Source organism: Dromiciops gliroides, chromosome 1 (genome assembly GCF_019393635.1).
Source record: "Dromiciops gliroides isolate mDroGli1 chromosome 1, mDroGli1.pri, whole genome shotgun sequence".
NCBI lineage: Eukaryota > Metazoa > Chordata > Mammalia > Microbiotheria > Microbiotheriidae > Dromiciops > Dromiciops gliroides.
This window is the reverse complement of record NC_057861.1, coordinates 178,465,790-178,489,558: the sequence shown is the minus strand read 5'-3', so window position 1 is coordinate 178,489,558 and position 23,769 is coordinate 178,465,790.

The window sequence follows — 23,769 nt, the reverse complement described above, 5'->3', positions numbered from 1 at the left end:
GGCAATTGATTACCTGGTAGATCAGAGCATTTGATGAATTTTATTTACAATCTGTATTCTTGAGCTTTTTAGTTTAGAAGACAAAGGAAATATGGGCAATCGGGAAGCTAAAACTCTGATGAGGTAATCACATTATCTCTGAGCAGACAAATCATTTTGTATCAGGGGCCTTTGGGTTTTTCTGTACACTAAAGGCAAGAGATTTTCCCATCAAAACACCAACCATTCTCTCAATCATTCCTCACACAAAGAGTTTCCAGACTCTTTACCATATTGGATATACTTTAGTTGGTCAATATCCTTCTTAAAATATAGCATCAAGAATTGAACAGTATTTGAAATATAATCTGTCCATAACAGTATACAATGCAATTATTTCCTCCCCTGATTTGGTCATTGTATGAATAGAACTGCCATAGTGAAGAGTCAAGAAGATATGGATTTAAGTCCAAACCTCTGACACATACTGGTCAAGTCATGTAACCTCTCCATGCCTCCATGCAATTCTCAGAGGTTAAAAGTTGTAGAGAAGATGCTAAGTGGCATTGGCAAAGGGAATTCCTCACCAGGAGTTCTGTTTGCCAGTGAAATCAGGTCAGGCCCAGACTGAGTTCATAGTCAACTAAAACCCCTAGATTTTAACATATGAATAATACAGGTTTTTTCACCAACTAGGTTTTTCAAAAAAGTATGTTCTAGCAAGTTTGCATAGCTGTCAGTGGGCTAAAAAATATCATGAAATACTCTGGGATAGTCCCTCATGCAAAAGAATGATGTTGGCCCATAAAAGGAAATCTTGCAAACAAGCTAGACAATACGAGGCCACTTTGGGGGTGTTTTACTTTGGCCCATGATGCTAGGAGCCACGTTCTGGTTTTAGTGATCGGTTTTTCTTGATCCTGACACATTTCTGCACCACTAATAATTTACAAAGCAGGTTCTAAGCCAGCTGCTTCATTTGTCATTGTAGAAATAACATTGGCAACTTTTGGGGTATTATAATATGCTAAGGCTATTTATATACTGGCACAAAAAAGTATATTATTTGCAAAAATATTTGAGGATTTAATTCAAGAAGAGAGGATATTTTCAAAGGACCATATTCCTATGGTATTTTTATAATTAGGACTGTACATGATTACTTTGTCATATCATGTGGGTATAAAAGCAGCTTTGGATAACTATTTCCCATGGTTGCAGTTGAAATATTTATACAACTATATTTTAGAGTCTACTGGGACTTAAAAATAAAACATTTTCATGAGCATCCCTACACTTCAGTTATCCTGTGGAGGAGGAAAAAAAAAAAAGGAGAATAGTCTAGACCTGTGATTTCCTTAGTATAGGGAACTCTTGGTGAGAAAACCCCCTCTTCCAGTGAAGATCAGCACCTTCTCTGAATTTAGAGTGGGGGACTCAATCTTTCTTGTGTCATGGAACTGTTTAACACATTAGCGTATCCTGTAGATCCTTTGCAGAATCATGTTTTTAAATGAAAAAAATAAAATACCTAAGATTACAAAGAAAAGCAATTATATTGAAATAGTTATTTTTAAAATTCACATACCTTAAATTAAGAACCTTTATCTTAAAATGTTACCTGGGGCGCTGAGAAATTAAATTGCTTGGGGTCATACAGCCAGTGTGTCAGAGGGAGGACTTGAATCTAGGTCTTTCTGACTCCAAGACCAGATCTCTAACCTATACATCATGCTGTCTTTCTCAAAAAGCTTACCTGAGAATAAGTATTTCAGAGCTTCTTTCTCCATCCTCTTGTCTTCTGCATTTTATTATACTGGAATGACATGTGTGACAATAGTACATTTAGGTACAAAAGAGATGTCATTAGAATAAGTGCTTTGATACTTCAAAAGATCTGTGATATCATTGATAAAAATCACTTCTTCCATTCAAATCCCAACCCCTCTATGCCTTATCAGACAGTATTTGGAGTTTCCATGACCAAAATTTTTGTCACTTCCTTCAGCTCAGCCAACCTTTTGGAGTTGATATTCCCAACCTAGCCAAGAAAGAGTGCATTGCCAGGCTCATAGTCAAAGACTTTCAAGGTTGTATTCTTGTCAGCATAGCTTTTGGGAACCTGAGATCACCTCTTCACGAGGGTAAGGCAAAGGAGAACTTTGGTGGAGGTTTTATAATAGCTTATTTGTTGCTACTAGGCGGTGAAGTGGATAGAGCACTGGACCTAGAGTCAGAAAGATTCATCTTCCTAAGTTCAAATCTGGCCTCAGAAATGTACTAATTATGTGACCCTGGGCAAGTCACTGAACCCTTTTGCCTCAGTTTCCTCATCTGTAAAGTAAGCTGAAGAAGAAAATGGCAAACTACTCCATTATCTTTGCCAAGAAAACCCTAAATAGGGTTACAGACATGACTGATACTACTCAATGCCAACAAGACTAAGATATATTGTGCTTTGCAAAGAGCTTTCCTCTCAATGACCTTGGGTACATCTTTCATTTCTCCCTACTCATTTTGACCTTCCTGGCATAATCCTATTTCTGAGATATATTGAAAACATGTCTCTTCCAGAATGTATTTGTTTTGGATGAGCTTGATCAGATCCAGTGACTCTTCCCGATCATGGAGGCAAAGAGGGACCAGTATCTTTCCTCTCCTTACATAGTGACTCCATCTTGAGACTCTCCTTTCTGCCACCCAGACCATGTTTATGTTTTTGCTCTTCCATAGGTTTTCTGCTATGCCATCCACAGGACAAAATAAAGTGGTTCACCAGAAGCCAATGATGGATGAACAAATGTCTACCCTACTTCTAAGGTCAGCTGGAGACCTAGAATGGCTGTCCTCCACTTTTTTCTACATCTTACACTAGATATATTGGTAGAAAATTGTCTGTATCCATCACTCATTTGGCAAAGAAAGCCAGGAAAAAAAACAAACAGACAAGCAGGAAAGATCTGAAAACTACACATTGAATGTTCTTTTTCTTAAAAAGAAAAGGCAAGCTATATAGAATAGAGATCTTCGAGTTCTTGTAAAATCCTCTTTTTCTGTCTACTATTTATATGCAAATGCCCATTTTATTTGGTGTTTGTTAAATTTTAAAAATAAATGGAAAAAAGAACTCACTAACAATAAGCTCCTCTATATAATCTACATCCATACTTTGTGAATTGTGGTCTTTTCACTATAATACAGCTTTATCCTAGGTGCTTTTGTACTCCCTCCTATAGCACATTGTGTGCTGTAGTGACAGAATCTAAATGCATTGGTTCCATGATCATCACTAATGATAACAGATTGCCATAATAATGCCAAGTCTAGTTTCTATATCCAGCCTGTTTGGATCTCTCCTTCCAGTCTCATCTACAAATGCCCTGGGGATCATCTGGTTTGCCAGGATCACCCATCAAGGCACCTGCTCTCTCATTTTCCCCTCACCCCCTTTTAATTCTTTGGGGGGAAGCAGTGCTGCTGATCATTGTCCATCATCCTCTGCCATAATGTTTTGCAAATGAGCCTGTATTCCAAAATAGTGTCGCCTTTCACCACTGCATCCATGCTTGGCAAGGAGATGGAGTGTTTGCTGGAGCACAGAATTGTAACTAAGATGGGACAACCAGAACTGTATCTCCTCAGGGCATTGAAATGTAGAGGTGTTAACCATGAATAGAACCACTGATCTTAGCATTTAATTAACAAGAATAATTAGTTAAGCTACCAGATGTCACATTTCTCCCCCAAGCAGTGGAACCCCACTCCTCACCTTTTCTGGCCTTCTCCAGCAGTAGAGGGTGAGGAACTAAGCAAACCTTCCTGGGCCTCCAAGAATTTCACCACACTGACATGGGACAATGGATATATAATGGATACACACACACACACACACACACACACACACACACATATACACATTTATACACATACACATATACATACATATGTGAATGCATACATATGTATGCATGTATATTAAGTCCAGGGAACCATGGGAATGCTCAGGGAGCATTCTGGGCACAGAGGCCAAAAAGAAAAAGAAAAGAAATATGTCTGAGGGATAGTACTTAGAATTTGATGGAATCCAGTGGTAGTACTACTTAGTGAAGCAAAGTAGCAATGGATAAAGCCATCACTCTCTGTTACTTTTCACAGGGTTCTTTAAAAGTATTGGTGATAACAAATGGTTTTACCCTGAAAATAAGCTCATAGCTGCTCTTCCAGAAACTATTTTTATAGCAACTCAGCAATAATCTGTTCCTTTTGCAAGGAAAAAATATGCATAAAGTTGAATTTTAAGATGACTGAAAGTAGATGCCTTCCTCTAAATTAATGAGATATGTTAGTCATGATAGTGGAGCATGTATGTTTTTCAGCACTTTTTTCTGAATGATGTTGGTGTAAATGAATTAACTTATCAACCTATCTTAGAGAAATTTAGGAAATGAACTGGGCCTGGACCTGTGATTGTCTTGGTATAGGAATGCCCAGTTGGGAACTTTGTCTACTAAAGTCATTCAGCACCTTCTTCTCAGCTTGTCTTAGAGACTTGTTTAAAACCACACCAAGTGCCTTGCCCAGGGTCACAGGGCCAGTAGGTGTGTGTGTGACTTGAACTTGGGCCTTCCTGGCTCTGAGGCCAGTTCTCTAGCCTTTACACTTCCTTTGTTCTCTGAGTTCTCTTGGTTTTCACTTGGTTTTCTGTCTTCCTCATTGATTTATTTGCATTTCTTATCTCTCCTAACAGACCATAAGCACTTTGTGGGCAGGAATTATCTGCTCAGCACCAAGCACAAGGACTTATACATTTATATCTGGTATTCAAGAAATATATGCTGAATTGATTTGAATTTCTCAATATAATGAAATTATGGAGCATCATTAGCTTGGAATTGCCCCCCCTCCCTGCCCCCCAGTGACCAAAGGATCATGGAACTTTATGTAAAAAGACCCTTTTAGATGTCATTCCAATCTGCTACCCCCGCCCCCCAAACTTCCCCACCCAAGATAAGATCATCACTTCTAATCTTACCTCCAGGTTGCTAACTCAAACCTTGATTGATGCTACCTCCCTCAATCTCCTCTCCACTGGGTTTGGAGAGTTGGAGGGTGGTGCACCAAACTCCATACCTTCCTATAGAGAGAGTAGAAACTGGAATCTCAACTCACTGCACTTTGTATCTACTAATCTAGCTGGTATCAATTCCCTGTAACAAGATGTCCCCATCAAAGGAAAGATCCTCCCCCAGCCCGATCTCTTGTTCCCCACTCTCTGCTTTCGTCCCTCTTTTTGTGTATTGTCTCCTCTTTATATTGTAAGCTCCTTGAAGGAAGCTTATCTTCAGTAGCTTCAGTACTCAGCGTTGTTCCTGGCAAATAGTAGGCACTTAATAAATATTTCTTGGGTTGGCTTAAACCTTAGCAGTCACTGAGCCCAATGTCCTCATTTTACAGATGAGTAAAATAAGAACCAAAAATGTTGTGACTTACACCAAGTCGAATAGCTAAGAAGTATTTGTTACAGGATTCAGACCAAGGTCTTCCTAACTTGAGTTCCAAGTTCTATCCACTATACTATGCTGCCTCTCACTTACTTTGTAATCTTAGAGTAGACTAAAAATGACAAAGTCTCTGATTGGAATAGAAAATTGGTATCATCTACATTCTAAGTATAAGCAAAACTGCTAAATAAAGTTGCAAAATATGACAAAACTGAAGATCAGGGAAAAGTGGTGACTGAAATGTTACTCAGAATCCGAGAATCTCAGAGTTGGAGAGTATCAAAGAAGTAGAGGCATAACTAGGGCAGGGTTTCCTTGGCTTTGCCCCAGGGTGCCAATATCTAGAGGAAGAGTATTTTCTTCTATTGGTGACCTTACAACCTACCCATCTGCTCTCTTATTCAGCCATGCACTGCCACCCTCATAGTATAATTATGGTTGTACTCCTTTCATAGGGCCCAATTTCTTCTATTCTAGCTGTTCCTCACCCACACATATACATATTTCCTTCCTCTCCCTTCCCTTTACCCCCACCCAGGGATGTTGTAGGATCAGGCCAAGCTTTTGGAGCTTAGCTGTATTCTAGGGGATAGGATGCTACTCTTTTAGCAAAACTGTACACAGGGTAGCCTGTCCTCTGTGCCAACCTACTCCAATACCTAACTTTGCCATGGGCATAATCTTTCCTTGTTATTAGTTGTGTTAGGGGCCATATTGGCTAACCAATGTTGAAACAAGAGTGCCTTCTAAAATATCCCTAATGAGTGGCCATATATTCTGTCTTTGAAAACCAATAGCAACGGGAAATCCACCATGTCAAGAGGAAGTCATTACATTTTTGGACACCTCCAATTGTTAGTAAGTTTTCCCATCATACTCAGTCAAAATCTACCTTTCTGAAATTTCTACTTGTTTCTCTTACATATACCCTCTGTGGCTAGGAAGAAAATCTTCTTCCTTTGATCTTTCTACAAAATGTCTCTCTCACTGTCCCACCAACTCTTCTCCATGGCAAACAGCAGTAATTCTGAGTTCAATGATGCAATGATACAATGATGCATCATGCATTTGAAATTTAATTGAGCATAACATTTTCCCTAGCATTTCATTGTTAAATATTGTGAATTGTAAAATGACACTTTTTTTGCTCTTTCTCAATTTCTTCAGGAATTCAAAATTATTTCAAAAATGTCTAAACTGTTGGGATTTTTTGTTCAGTTCTTTCCCCTTTTCTCCCATTGTTTTCATTAGACTACAATCAGATGGATTTTTTAGAGGAGAAACATAGTGATGATAATTATATGTGATGAGCCTTTTCTGGAATGTTTGAAAGAAAGAACATAGCCCCTCCCATTCTTTGTTAGAGCCATGGAAGTGAACAAAGACCCAAACCTTTAACTCACTAAGTTTGCCAATAGTGGGTTTGATCAACTCTACTATAAATAGAGTCCCAGAAGGTTTGCACACTGATGAAGGACCTTTTCTTTGTTCAACAGGAATATCAGCATTTTTCTACCCTTAAAGTTAAATAAATAAAAAGCATGCTTCTCCTCAAATGCCTAATAAGTTATTAAATTGAAAAGCTAATTGTTGATATCAGCATCAAAACACATGCTTTGTTTGTTTTTATCATTTCTGATACTATGAGCATTCACCATGGTCTTGAGATAGAAGTGCTTTCTAAAAGGCTCTCCCATTAGAATGCCCACTCTGGAAGGTTCTGCCAAAGTAAAAAGGGTTTGAGTGTAACCCTGGAAAGACACTGAGTCTAACTTCTAATAACCTGCCTTTCTTGTTGTTTTTGTTTGTTCTTCTTTCCTGAAGAGGACCATGACATCTGGGTGATGTCATGACTTTCACTGAATTGGATTTTAAGTGAGGGAGGGCTGTTCAAGATCACCAACCTCACTCTCTCCTTCAGAACCATCTGGGTCCAGTGGCAAGATATACATCAGGATGACTAGAGATGGCCCTGGATGTTTAAGGCAATTGGGGTTAAGTGACTTGCTTAGGTCACACAGCTAGTAAGTGTCTGAGGAGAGATTTGAACTCAGGTGCTCCCAACTTCAGAGCTAGTGCTCTATCCACTGTGCCACTTAGCTGCTCCTACCTGCCTTGCTAAGTACAGAGAGACTCACCACATGTATTCTGGCCATATTAAAGGTCTCTTCAAGGTAAAAATCTACCTTCATAAGGTTATTCATATGATCCTTCTGATTATAGTAGGCAATGTAGGCTAAAAAAAAAAAAGAAGAAAGAAAAAGGAATGTTGTAAGGCCTATGTTCATTAGTGTTCCACTGGTGGTCTAGTCAAAGATTTTAAATCAGTAAAACGTCTGATCTGTCTGTGTGGGGTGGGGGAAGGGAGGGACAGAATACACAACTGGGGTGAAATTGCCAGGACTTAGAAGCAGGTAGAAGCAAGTGAGTTTACTATATAATTAGTACTAACAAATTAGTTAAAATAAGACATTACTAGGTAACAGCTTGCTTTCATCCATAGCTGCATCCCAGATGAACTGCATCCCTAACTAATCTTCCCTAATCCCTGCCCCAGTGGCCAAGATCACACAGTAGTCCAGGATGTCTATTCTCACTTCCAAGAAACCGCTCCAAAATGTCTCCCTCATAAAGGTCTTCCCCAGGTCTGAGGTCTCTCCTTTGCAATTGAATTTGTCTTTAAAAGTTGATTTGATGGTATTTTTGGTACTGCCTGCCCCAGGAACAAGACTGGCTGAGTAACATCTCTGAGGGAATAAAGAATACACTAGATGTCAATAACCCTAATGAGAATACCATTCTTTCTCTCACTCTGAGGATCTCTGGAGGATATCAAGAAAGGCATCAAGAATTAGAACCTCTCTCAGCTGGCTCATCATGCTCCAGTTGCAGAACTTCTTGCCACCAAAGGAGAAGAAGAGAGATAATTGAGAGTCAAATAAGACAGAGTAATACAGCCTCAAGGGCCTATTGTTCCTGAGTGATTTTCCCTGTATGTCTCTACATTTCCCCAGATAATTTTTGTCCCTGGGGAAGTCATGTACCAGGCTGCATGATGAGAAGCAGACCCAAGATGTTGGACATAGCAAATACAAAAGGGTATAGGCAATGATGCTTCTGTTACAAAGATGGTGATAACTATGTCCTTGACAATACCTGCTGAGCTCTTTCCCTGTGTCAGAGGTCACAGAACCTTGACCGTTAGGGAAATAAGATGTAAACCTTGGCAACAATCAATGAACAAGAGAGTATTGCATATGTCAACATAATTTACTGGGAAAATAAAACGCTAATCTCAGCATAAAATAGGTCTTGGTTCGTGTCCGTTTTGCCAAGTCTACAAAAATATTTCAGGTACTTGAAGAAATTTTAATGCTTTCACTGACTGTTTTAAAATGAATGAGTTTGAAAGCTATTTGAAGAGAGGACATATAGATGTGATGCTGTAAATATTTCTTACTGCATTTTTTATTTATTGATTTATGAGCAGTATGCTAGGTATTCTATAAAGCATAAAATCAGCCATGATCTCTGCATATAGGGTTCACAAACAAAGCTTGACAGAATCAAGCACAGAAAGAGGATGGAAATACACTTAGAGAAAGGATGAATGTCAATCTGGCAAATGAGGCAGAGATATGTTTAACATTATCAAATACATTTCTGTCATCTTCAAGCACATGAGGTCATTCAGAACAATCTTCCAAGAACTAGTAGGCATTTAAAAGAGAGAACATATTTGAACATAATAATTGTATTCTACTAACAATGTAGTGAGGCATATCTCTGGAACCATAGTTGGGTGCAAAAAAGGAAAGAGTTAATTCAACGGAGGGAAGGATTTTGGCATAGACATCTAAAGGCTAAAAGGCAAAAGCAAATTTTTAAAATCCTTTTACATGGTGAGAGATTTTTTTAAAAAGATGTGCTCATTATAAAGAGTATAGAATATTTTCTTACATATCGGGGACAGAACACTGAGGGTGTTGGTCAATAATAGTTTGTTAGTATTTACAGGGCACAGATAATTGGGCCCAGCACTATGGGTGATAAACAAGAAATAGGCATGATTGCTCTCCTCAAGAGCCTTTATAATTTATATATGGATACCCCAAATAGAAGCAGCTAGGGGAGTCAGGATGACCCAAGATTTTATCCTGCCTCAGACACTTACTAGCTGTGTGACCCTGGGCAAGTCACTTAACCCTCATTGCCCTGCAATAATAATAATAATAATAATAATAAATAAATAAATAAAATAGGTTAGGGCAGATGGGGGGGAGGAGAATGGCACATACAAAGGCCATTAACTTGCTGAGTGAGCTCAGGCCAACTGCTTAGCCTATTAAAAGGAATGTGAGGATGGTGGGGAAAGGGATTGGATCAGCTCTTTACTTTCTCTAGAAATACCATGTCCAGATTAGAAAAGAGCCAGACTAGAGCCTGGTGAAGAGAATCTCAGTGAGAAAACTTATGATAGGAAGTACATTCTGACAAGTTCAAAGATCTCCTGCCATGCCAAAGTGTCAGCAAGATAAACTGGATCTTCAGGGAATTTCACAGGGCTTCCACCCATTGGGTTTCCACAGAGTCCAATGGATGTTTATGGAACCCAATGCATGTAAAGGTGACTCTCTAGAAAACTGCTGGTCAGAGGAAACCTATAGAGTGAGCACAATCATCTTTTATGTCTTTATTGGAAAGTGATAGGATGAGGAACAATGAGAAAGTGTCTACCACAAAATGCTCTGAACTCCTTTCAGAAAAGGAAGTAAGAATAAATTGTTGGGGCAGCTAGATGGCACAGTGGATAGAGCACCGGCCCTGGAGTCAGGAGTACCTGAGTTCAAATCCGGCCTCAGACACTTAACACTTACTAGCTGTGTGACCCTGGGCAAGTCACTTAACCCCAATTGCCTCACTAAAAAAAAAATAATAATAAAAAAAATAATAAAAATAAATTGTCACTTGAAAGAATTGTCACATACTTTAAGTTTAGGCCCCTATAGCCTAATTCCCAGGATTTCCTGAAATGTTTTGCTAAAATTGTTGAAGACAAAAGCATCCCACGCAGTTTACTGTGTCAGTGTCTTGTACGTGGTCAGTGTCGGCTTAGTATTTGTTGCTTGATTGCTCATGATGAATCCCCTACTGGCTCTGAAAAACTTGTTCTCTTTTCTGCTGAGACTCCCTTTTCCTCATGTATCCCTGAACTCTGAAGGGGAGAGAGTCTTCACTTTCCCATTCAAGGCCACCCGTCTTAAAGGGATGTTCCTATCTTCCATCTGTTTTGAGAACTGAATTTTTATTGTGATAGAAGGAAATTGTTTAAATTGGAACAAATGGTCAAACAGTCATTTTCAGGGACATGTTCTAGCACTTTAAATGTGCATAAATAAGGAGGCAACCAGAGGTAGCAAAAAGGCCATAAGAAGATGACATAGAAGAAGAATTTAAAGACATCCAATAAAAATTGCAAAAATTAGAATGATTATAGCCTGAAAAATCAGAAGGTATTAAATAGACCGATAGATATAGAGCTGGAAGAGACCGTAAATGTCACAGAGTCCAACCATCTCCACTAGTAATTGAGGAAACAGAGGCCCAGATAGCTTGTGACTTGTTGAGAGCCACATAGCTAGTAAGTGTCTGAGGAAAGATTTAAACCCAAGTCTTCCTGTCTTCATTCCTTCACAGTCTAGTCAAAGGCCTTTCTGTAGCTTCATCATCTTCGAAATGGAAGTTTCTCTATGTAAACTGTGACCAATCATAATACTCGAAGATAGAATTTTTTCTTTTTAAAATTTATTTATTTATGCCAGGCAATGAGGGTTGAGTGACTTGCCCGGAGTCACACATCTAGTAAGTGTCAAGTGTCTAAGGCTGGATTTGAACCCAGGTTCTCCTGAATCCAAGGCCAGTGCTTTATCCACTGCACCACCTAGTCACCCCAAAATAGGATTTTTTTCAATCTGAAAATGATAAAAATTGAGGAATGGATCTTTTCCAGATTTCTTTTAGTATTAAAAAGACTTGCTCTGTGACCTAGGGCTCTGATCTAGAGCCTCATTTCTTCATTTGCAAAATGAGAGGATTGAACCTGATGACCTCCGAGAACCTATAACTATGAAATTCTGTTATTTTGTGATTCTATACTGGGAAAAAGATACATGCCCCCCACACACACACCTCAAGACAATTAATATAAAGAAAAGAAAAAGTGAGAATTCTTACTATGTCATGGAATCAATCCTAAGCACATTCCTTTTTTCAATCAAATTATTTTTAAGTAACCGCACTGTAGTCAATGGCCATCACCAGGGAGCATCAGTAAAGGAATTTAGAGCATTTGGCTTCATTTTCCCTTGCAATCATCCAATCTTATTTTGCATTTCTGCTTAATAATTACAGATCTTATTTAGAGAGATGAATTTGATAACATAAAAATAACAGGCATCACAAATTGTGTGTTTTCCCTAGAGATTAGAAACTGCTGTAGTTTAGCATGCCAGTGGTGAAAACATGATTTTATTTAATCTGGGCCCCAGTAGTTCTCTAAATATCATGGAGCTGTATGATTTAATGGGGATGCAAACTGCTCACTGTCTTTCTGACACTTCTATTTGAAGACTTATCAGTGGGAAATGAAAATACCTGGGGCTTCAGACTCATGCCACCAGGTGGTTTTGTTCCACATGAGGAAAGCTTCAAAGAGATCATATTTTAATCTAAATACAAAAGCAAGTCACTGTTTTCATTTCTTTTTCTCTCACTCTATTAGGATATTTTAACTTTGTACTTGTTATGGGCGCGGGAGGTAATAAAAACAACAAATGTACATGGAATACTTACTATCTCTAACAGAGAGCCAAAGAAGAGTAGCCCAATAGACCAGACCAAGCAGCGGTCTGATTTCTATTATGAGGTGCTAGAAATGACAAATGAGAAAGACGTTTGGGGACCAAGCTTGTAGCTTTGATTGAGGGATCTACAGGATAAGATGTAAGTTAGCCAAAAAAGGACCCATTCTTACTGACCCTGAAGTGGCAGTCCCATTGGAGCATCATTGCCAGCTCCAATTCTCAGCTTCCTATTCTCCAAGGTGTAACTATTGGAATGATGCCACCTGCTGGAGACTTACTGTAGAAGAGTTCCGCCCATGAAGCGAAGGTCTTTGAGGGCAAGACCAGGAGTCTTTTCTTTGGCGTCAGGAAGTGACGCGGGTGAGTGGGAGGAGGAAGGAAGAGACTGGCGCTTGGTCTTGGGCTCTTTCCTGAGGACGCTGGTGGAGAGGAGAGCTAGAAATGTGCTCTCCCTTTAATAGATAGGAATCTAGCCCTTTCTCTCTCTTTACCAAATTCTTATTCTCCTTAATAAATGCTTAAAAGTCTAACTCTTGCTAAAGCTTATAATTTATTGGCGACCACTCATTAGATATTTTAGACAGTTTAGCTACTATGCCAAAAGCAGGACATTATAAATTTTGCCTTGTTATAGTTGATCAGCTCACTCGGTGGGTGGAGGCATTTCCCAGCCCCCGAGCCACAGCTGCCTTTGTTGCCGAAATTCTTCTTAAAGAAATAGTACTTCGTTTTGGCTCACCAGCCCGCATCGATTCTGACAAAGGCACACATTTCACTGATTCGATTTTATCCCAAATCTACTCTTTCTTGGGAGTGACTCCAAAATTCCACACGCCCTACCATCCACAAAGTTCAGGCCAAGTTGAACATATGAATAAAGAGCTTAAGAGTATGATTGGCAAATTATGTACTGAAACCCATTTGAAATGGCCTGATGTTCTACCACTGGCATTATTCTATCTACGAAGTAGACCAAGAGGAGAACTTCATATATCTCCTTATGAAATGCTTTTTGGTCACCCTCCTATCCAAGCTAAAACTCTTTCCCCAGTTTATACATCACTGGTGGGAGGTGATACTTCTGTTGCCTCCTATATACAGGAATTACAGACCAGGCTATGTGAACTCCATGAGGCAGGAGCTGTGGTCCAGGCAGGCCCATTAGACTTTTCATTACATAACTTCAACCCAGGAGATAAAATATATGTAAAGAATTTTCAGAGAACCAATGGGACCCAACCTGCCTGGGAAGGACCTTTTCAGGTATTATTGACAACTCCTACTGCCATTAAAATTGGTGAAAAAGACTCATGGATTCACTGCTCTCATGTAAAGCCTGCACCATTCATAGGTGAAGAGATTTCAGATAGACCTGAGGTAGACGCTAAAGAGCTAAAAACCCTAACGATAGCAACTGTTAAAGAGCAAAGAGAGTCCGGAGGAAATAGGCAGTTCCCATTTGATAATCCCACTGATCAGTTAAATGCTTTGGGACTCAGTCTTTGTAAAGTATCAGGAGACGGAAATTGCCTTTTTAGGGCTTTAGCAGACCAGCTAGAAGGTCACTGTAGAAATCATCTCAGACACAGACAAGAAGCTGCTTCTTATATGATTAACCATAGACAAGAGTTTGAGTCTTTTAGAGTAAATGACTCCCCTTTTGAAGAATATGTTGACGAATTAAAGAAATTTGGAAAGTGGGGAGGAAATGATACAATTTTAGCATTTGCTAAGCAGCATCAGCTGAATGTGGTGGTTCATCAGTTAAATCAGCCTTTATTGAAAATCAGTGGCACAGACAAAACTGATGCTAGAGAACTCCACATTTTCTACCATAAAGAACATTATGACAGCATTAGAAAGATCAATGACAATTCAGAACCCCCTGCCACTTTGGCATGCAGAGAATTGGGGAACCAGTTAAAACAATGTGGCATACCCCAAACTCTAGCAGCTTAAATACCTTAAAATTTAACAAGCATTTCCTTCTACAGGCAAAAGCACCGAAGCATATGGCCTAGTTTTCTGGCCCACCTCAATTTCTCCCACCTTTTCCCTACCCTATACCTATTTTTTTTCTAATCCTTTTTGTTTTTGTTTTTGTTTTGTTTTGACTTTTGAAAGGCACTGAAAAGACCTGGAATTCACCACACCTTTAAGTTCTTTAAGAGCACAAAAGGATGCTTAGCGAATCTTTTGCTTTTTATTTTTGGTTTTGGGTTTTGCTTTATTTTTTGACTTTTGCTTCTTTTGCTTTTCTTTAAAACTAAATTTTGTAAACTAAGTGATTATTCAAAGACATTTTAAGTATATGCCAGTTTCCTCCTGATGACATCTTACCACTTCAAGAAGACAAGAGAACTCAGAGATTTTATATGAACTGTTTTGCTTTATTAGTTTTTACTATCTCCTTTCTGTTATAATATATACTATCTGTAACATGTACTCTCTGCAGAGGCTCTCCCTTTGCAAGACTAATGTCAAAGCGTCGGTTCATGAGGACAAAAAAAATCGCCCCTCTGGACAAAACTTTCCTCTCTTCCTTTTCTATATTGTTGTTCTCATATTATTAGTTAGCAATAGTTATTATATTCTTTTTACTGTTCCATCAAGGAAACATTCCGTTTCTTGAGGAAGCAAAGGGGGTAAATGTGGTAAAAAAAAATATGAAAGTTTTTTAACAGTTGGTTAGGATAACTGAAAGACGCCAGTTTTTCTTAAGGACCACCCTTTTGGGGAGGAGACCAACGGCATGAGCTACACATGCCAGTCCGCCTGCTGCGCACATCAGACTGCCTGCTACGCACTTGACTTCCAGGGTTCGAGCTTAAAAGACAAGGAGAGAACGGAAGTGGGGGCTTTTTCCTGCTCTGCTGGTCTCCTGACTGTGCTGCACAGACAGTCTCTCTCTCTCTCTCTCTCTCTCCAAAGGTGGCCTTCGGTTTTGGTGAGTTTTTATAAGGAATATAGACTAAGCTTAGACTTAAGACGATTTGTATTGTGTTTCTACTTTCCTATCCTTCTAATCAACATCACCTTGTGACTACCATAACAATAAAAGGTCTATCTAGAAAACCAAAAGCTTCTTCCATTTACTAGTCTGGAAGATAAATTAAGGGAAAGGTTAAGTAGGGGAGATTTATGATCTAATATCCAATTTTAAATCTCACAAAGGCATGCTAGAGGTACCACTGTTATGAAATGTGTAGGCAAAGTACTACCCCATTGCTCATCAGGCTTATAGCCTTCCTCAAGGGAGGAGTGGATGAAAAAAGACTAGCAATGTCGCTGTGACTGATCTCTTGGGTAAACTAGCATGAGGCACAGGGGGCTGAGAGAAATTTGTGACACGAGGGCCCTAATTTACTTTATCTCTAGGAGGGATCTGCAAAACCCAAGTGAAGCTAATTCCTGGTAAACAGAAAGTATCAGAAAAGCAAGAATCCAAGGCATAATTACATGATTATCATACATATGGAGTTAGCCAATAATACAACTGCTCTCCTCCACACAGAGCTAAACTGGCATGGTGCAGCCTCTCTTTGGGCAGCTCTGAATAATTTTATTATGCAGCAACTGCATTTGATTGTCATCCTTAATTTAGTGTTTTTCCAAAATATGAAAAAGACATTATTTGTTTCACATGGAATCATGGCCTAAAGCAAAGTTTTTCAATTGAAGGGTAAGTGACTCATGATTCTTCTGAGTTACAAAAGCACCGACACTTTCATAAAGAGCTACAGAGAGAAATCCCCAAACCTTCACTCTTTCATTCTGACCTTGGCCAAAAGTGCAAGCACAAAGACCCCATAAGCAGGCATGTAGCTAGGGTTGAACAAAGGAATTTTAGATTTGCATAGCAAAAAGTCAGGTCTACACAAGCAAGGAATCTGGACATCTGAGAGCAATGTGAATTGGCAGCTTACATTTATATAATACTTTCCTCACAACAACTGCAATGATAGTACAGGTATTGCTCTCCCCATTAAAACCGAGAGAATCAGTAGAGGAGAGGAAAAAAACAAAACACACACACACACACACACACACACACACAAACCAAGTTAGAGAAAGCTTGGCAAGAGACTCAGCTAAGCAAAGTCATCCCAAGGGTATATAAGAATGAAACAAGGAGAAAGAAAGCAAAGAAATGAAAAAGGGGAAAGATCTATAAACATTTTTTGAGAAACTCTTTTAGTTAGCAAGGACCATGAAGCCACTGCATTTGGACTCTGATCTCACAGTCCTAGATGTCATGTATGAGGAAATTAAAATGGCACCTATAAAAGCATTTGAATTGATGGATAGAAACAAGCATTTATTAAGCACCTACTATGTGCCAGGAACTATGCCAAGTGCTTAACAAATTTTATCACATTTTATCCTCATAACCACCTTAGGAGGTAGGTATTATTATTATCAACCCCATTTTACAACTGAGGAAACTGAGGTAGACAAAGATCAAGTGATTTACCTAGGGTCACATAGCTAGACAGTGTCTGAGGTCACATTTCAACTTAGATCTTCCTGATTCCAGGTCCAGGACCCTAATCACTGCACCATGCAGTTGCCTTGTAATCGAACAAAATAGTGTCTTAAAGGCTCTTCTCTAACAAAGTGTCTTGCAAGCATATATCAAAATCAGTCAAGATTAGGTGAATTTTTGTCCATTAATATCAAGTAAGGCATAAAAAAGGAAGAAATTTATTTGCCAAGTGTTTGTTACTGTTGTGAAAAGTTTCTAGTGAAGAGGACAAATGGAACAAGTATTTCCTATAGATTTTGAGAGCCTTCAGATGCTCATTTTTGCAGATAACATTATACTTATGGAATCAGGCCCTGGAACATTGCAAATCTTCTTAAATAAGATCTATGATCACTGAAAAAAGAGTTCAGTCTACCAATCCATACAAGGAAAAGCAAGTGGATAAGAAGTGCCTATTGTCTATAGGCCAGGATATATAGTTGAATGAGCAACCCAGACTACAAAATGGACCATTATATCAGTCTGATTAAGCAGAATTGAACAGAAGGGGAAAAGTGATTACCCTTGGGAAATTGCTGAGTTCTTTAAATTACCCTGTACTTTCTGAAACAAAGGACAGTCTTTTTTAACACTAATATTCTTCTGGTAATACTATATAGCTGCAAGTCATCAAATACCACAATCTCCAAAGAAATGAAGTTGAGGATCATCCAAAGGTCAATGCAGATGTATACAGTGGGCATGAGAACTAGATACTGAATAGCCTTTGAAAAGCCAATGTCTTGGGAGTTTTCTGGGGAAGGCAAAATATGTTGTGGTCTCAATGGGTTCTTATTGCTATTTTTTTTTTATAAATCAGGTTCCCCATTCTGGAGGACTTTAAAAGTCTACAACATATTACAACATATTGCAAATCAGAAATTTCCCAGAAGAAGGGGTGTATAGCACATTATCAGAGAGATGTATTACTGAGCAGGGAAAAGACAAACCAGTCATTTGATGAAAGTGATAGTTAAATGATTACCAGTCCACATATTACATTGGTATCCACACAATTGTCAGGAAATCTTGAGGAAGGCCTACAGCATGTTGGTATGTCCTATGGACAACTGATAGGAGCGTATAAACAAGAGTTGTATAAGATAGGCAGGAATGGATGAGGAGCAATCTATATCATTGGAAGAATTACCGGGGCGGCTAGGTGGTGCAGTGGATAAAGCACCGGCCCTGGATTCAGGAGTACCTGAGTTCAAATCCAGCCTCAGACATTTGACACTTACTAGCTCTGTGACCCTGGGCAAGTCACTTAACCCCCTTGCCCCGCCAAAAAAAAAAAAAAAGGAAGAATTACCAATATCCGTAAGATCACAGATTCATTAAAACATCAAAATAACTAAAAGTTAAATTTGTCATTTTAATAAAGACTATTATTTTTGAGGGGTGGGACAATGAAGGTTAAGTGACTTGCTCAGGGTCATACAGCTAGTAAGTGTCAAGTATCTGAGGTCAAATTTGAACTCAGGTCTTCTTGAATCCAGGGCTGGTACTTTATCCACTGTGCCACCTAGCTGCCCCAAGACTATTCTTTATATAGAAAAAACCCATAAGAATGGTTTTCAACATTTGGGGGTTTTTTTGTTTTTTGTGGGGCAATGGGGGTTAAGTGACTTGCCCAGGGTCACACAGCTAGTAAGTGCCAAGTGTCTGAGGCCGGATTTGAACTCAGGTACTCCTGAATCCAGGGCCGATGCTTTATCCACTACGCCACCTAGCCAACCCTAAACATTTGTTTTTATAAGATTTCTAGTTTCAAATTTTTCTCCCTCCCTCCCCTCTCTCCCCCCTTCCCAAGACAGCAAGTAATCTGATATAGGTTATATAAGTACAATCTCATTAAACGTATTTCTGCATTAGTCATGTTATGAGAGAAGAATCAGAGCAAAAAGGAAAAACCACAAAAAAGAAAACAACAACAAAAAACAATAGAAATAGTATGGTTCGATCTGCATGTAGATTACACAGTTCTTTTTTTTCTGGATTTGGAGAACATTTTCCATCTTACTAGCTGTGTAACCCTGGGCAAGTCACTTAACCCTCATTGCCCTGTAAAAATAATAATAATAATAATAATTTAAAAAGAAGTACTGGCTATAAAAATTTAAAAACCCATAAGAACGGACAGCATGCTATAATCCAAAACTCAGTTAACCCACCTACTAGAAATTGGGCTATTCTGAAATGTGAAACTATATTTCAGTCACCATTGTTTTCAGTGGCAGATACCCAAATTATAGTCATAGTATCTAGGAGGGAATTAATTAACTTTATAGATCTAGACTTGCCCATTTAAATCTGTAGAGGAAAGATAAACTTTATATGGGTGAAAGATTGAACTAATTTTCCATACACTTTGAAGGTCATTTGGGTCAAGGACACAGGTTTCTGTGGAATACAGATGGCCAGACCACATCTTCCAAAGACACTTATCACCTCTCTTGTCAAAGGAGAACTTGCCATATTTCAAGAGTAGTGTGTAGTGTAGACCTCCATTAGTCTCATACAACCATGGATCAACGCCTTGAAGAGCCACAGGCCACAGTGTGGCTGTACAGTCCGATATGGGAGCCGCAGCCCCTGAGTGACTTATAACCTGTAATTGCCGCATCCCATGTTGTATCTACCCCATGAGGAGTAGCTGGAGTGTCCTCTTCAGGGTGCTGGCCTGGGCAGATCAATGTGGAAAACAAGCTGTTGCCCTTGCAGCAGGTTTTCCCTCTCCACGACATTGGTGGATCCAAAGGAGAGGCAGAGCCAATACAGTTTGGCACCAGTGTCGCTGCAGGAGTTGTCAGAGGGATGTGATGTCCAACATCCAACAGCCTAAGGGACTCCGACTCCTGATTTTTCCTCGGGGTTAACTCCCAAAGCCTTTCTCATATATGGGTATAGCCGCAAGGCAGAAGAGGTTTAAAATCAGGGTTTCCTTCCCCTAGGCGGCTTGCCTGCCAAGGCTAAGGAGCCCCACCTGCCCGAAGCGACTGGTTTTAAGGCGCCAGTGACTCGCCTTCGCCCCTTCTCCTGTTAGTGGAAACAGTTCTGCCAGGAGAAGGCCAGGAGTTGGGCTTCATTTGTCAGAGGCTATTTGAGACGCATGCTATTGGAGTATTTTATAGAGAGTGGGAGCTTATCACCACTCCCACCCTGGCATGACAAACTTTTGGAACCAAGAGTACAGATTTGGATAATATAAAGACCCAACATGCACTAGAGTATAACACATGCCAGTTCTTATGTTGTCCGATAGAATGGCAACTTAGCTGCATTCCTCCTTGGCAGGGTCCTGGAATTTGTACCCAATAACATGGGATAAAATTTATATCAAAAAAGATATGATTCTTTTTAGGAAAGGTTAATGGGATTTTTTTAAAATGCTGAAATATTTCCTGAAACATGAATCAGATGTAGAAATAGGAAAGGGTGATTATTTTGGGCATTTGTAAAACCTCAAAAATTATCAGACATTGATTCAAAGAAGGAAAATTAATTTTAAAAAGAGGAAGATTTAAAAATGAATAATGCAGCCTAAAATATTTTTGAATTTTGAGTATGACTATCATTATTTATACCATGATAGAGAAGAAATGGACCCTATAAAGTCATTTCATGCATTCCTCTGCCCATAGACCTAAAAGATATTTAGAAAAATAAAATACTTAATTTAAACCAGGAAAATGATTTTATGATACTTGAAAAACCCTCCAGAATAGGAAGCCTGATTTTTTTTTTAATTAGTAGTTAAATCCCCCTAAGACAACATATCCTGCCTTCCAAGAAAACTCCCAAGATAAAGGCTTTGCAAATACATCTGTATATCTGGTTCTATAGATACAAGGACTAGAGAAATTGCAATATGCTTTTTTAAAAAGCATAGCCTGATTAAGGACTAAGTGCTATGTCCCATTAGTATATATATATATATATATATATATATATATATATATATATATATATATATATATATATATATATATATATATATATTTTAGTGAGGCAATTGGGGTTAAGTGACTTGCCTAGGGTCACACAGCTAGTAAGTGTTAAGTGTCTGAGATCGGATTTGAACCCAGGTACTCCTGACTCCAGGGCCGGTGCTCTATCCACTGCGCCACCTAGCTGCCCCCATTGGTATTTATATTGATAAGACTCTAAATGGTTACCACAGAGGAAAAGGCCCAAGGTCAAAAACACAGGATGGTTCAGGGAGTCATTGTGGGGCTGTAAAAAGATCACTGGGATGGGAGTTGAGACCTGAGTTCTTTTCTCTGCCATATGGTAGCTCTGTGCCTGTGGACAAGTCAGCTACGTCTTAAAACTTTATTCATTTGTAAAGTGGAAAGGTAGAACCCTTCAGATTCTAAGATTCGAGAACTAGCCCCCAGAGGGCAATTTATAATTTGCCCAGTGGTCTAATGAATAACTTATATTGTGCCCCTTCAAAAGAATTTGATGGGAGTCTGGGACTGGACAAGAACAGCCCAGTCTTACTAAGCATGAGCAGTGTGCTCTGCCTAATTCGGTCTCCATACGGACTTTGTTATGTTCACTTACTGTCTCTAGTCACCTTACTATGTCAAAGAGAGGAACATTTGAATTGGCCAACAAGTCAGAACTGAAAACACTTATAAAGGGCACTAACTGGATGTTTCTGCCTGCCCTTATGTGGAAGCAAGGAATGTTGTAATCTTCTATATAGGGAGAAAGGGTTTGGGACTTTATTTCTCTGCCTAGGCTGCCACCATGTGGCCAGTGGGTGTATAGCCATTCGACGGCTTGTGGCCCATAGCCTTGCTATTGCTTCTCTACTCCTCTTAGGCGATGGAGTATTGGAGACAAAACAGACTAGATTACAACTTTTTGAGATTTGAAAGGTCAGAGAATCCAAGATCAAGTGAAAACACAATATACCCTGAAATTGGTACCAGACCAACAGCAAACAGGACCAGATAGCCAAGATACTCTTTTTTGGAGAGACTTTTATCTTTCAGTTATGCCACACTTGGAGATTAATTTGGTGGGGTTATTGTTTTTAGCAACCACTTTAAGTTTGGGTCCGCTGGTCCTGCGGGTATTATAGAGAAGAATGTGCCCTTAGTTGTTGGAGGTAATAGTTTGTTCTCAGTCCTTGCTATATATTTCAGTAAAAAACTAATTTTGTAAAAATTAGTAAAATTGGGGCAGCTAGGTGGCCCAGTGGATAGAGCACTGGCCCTGGATTCAGGAGGATCTGAGTTCAAATCTGGCCTCAAACATTTGACACTTACTAGCTGTGTGACCCTGGGCAAGTCACTTAACCCTCATTGCCCCACCCAAAACAAAATTAGTAAAATTTTGTTAAAAAAAAAAGACTAATTTTTATTGTACTGTGTTATGGAAATGCTTGTTTTGTTCTGTGAATCGAAAATAAAATTTTTTTTTAAAGTTAACTTATTGGGGCAGCTAGGTGGCGCAGTGGATAGAGCACCGGCCCTGGATTCAGGAGGACCTGAGTTCAAATCCGGCCTCAGACACTTTACACACTAGCTGTGTGACCCTGGGCAAGTCACTTAACCCCAATTGCCTTACAAAAAAAAAAGTTAACATATTAATTGGGTATATGAAACAGGAATTAATTATTGGGCTTAACTCCCTTAATTGATTAATTGATGATTGATATAGGAGGGAATAACCCCAGAATAGGGGATTGAGTTGATGGTATTAGAAAGATACAACAGCATCTCAGGGGTGCCCCTAAAATCCTGAGGGTAAAATGTAGCCTTGCCCCAGGGGAATCCAATAAATCACTGTGAGATTTCCTTCCCTGAGCTTATAAAAGCTACATGAGAAATATGCATGGTAGTATCCTGCTGTTTCTGGTAAATGTCTAATGGCAAAATAGACATTTCCCTGGTAGCCTCTGAAAAAAGTCAATCCAAATCAATAGCAATTACACATACATTTAATGATTTTTTTTTTTTGCTGATAATGATGACAATTCACATCTTTTTGTAAGTTACAGATGCTGGAATCGAGGAGGAGAATCTTCAAGCCTTTTAACCACATGGTCAGATGCCTTTTTCTTTCTGTGAGCACAAGGTGTTCCTTGAAATTCTTCCCTAATGTTTCTTCTTAATCAATGTAGACTTTTATTTCATCCCCAGCTCACACAAGAACCAATTTGCAGAAAGCTAGGGAGCTTGCAGGAGGAATCAATAAGCTGGTGCAGGCTTGTGGAGAAAAGCAGCTCCCTTGAGACTCCCAGAGAAAGTAGAGGGAATTACTGTAGCAAGCTTACACCAGTTGTTTTCAGGCTGAGGTCTGACCTCTAGTGGTCACAGATACAACCAATTTGCCTCTTGGAAAGACATTGCTTGTGACAAAAAAGCTACTCTGAGCTAAGGTTTCTTTTCTACATTAATATCTAAGCACTGTAAGACAGAAAGATCAACTAACAAGAAGAAAACTGGAAAACAGCCCAAACAAGATTCCTGGAAATTCAGGTGATGAATTAAGCTGAGTTAAATCCTGGGGGGAGGAGGAGGTGACTACCTACAAAGATTCTTTCCTTTCCAGCTTCATAGTACAATAGGTTTGCCAAGATGATGAAGGGTCTCAAGTCCATGATATATAAATATTGGTTGAAAGAACTGGAGGCATTTAGCCTACAGAATATTTATTATTATTATTAATAATAATAATCTCATTCTGCTCATCTTATATTTTATGAAGTCCTGATAGAAATGGTGCTAGGACAAGTTGTTATCCTGTTACTATCCTTTGATATTTAATGTTCCATAGACTATTGCAGAAGTAGACAAAATATTTGCTTTTTGTGATTGAATAACAGTATTGGGATGCAAGCTCATCTTCTTTAGGCTCACTAAAAGAATCTTTAAGATAAGTC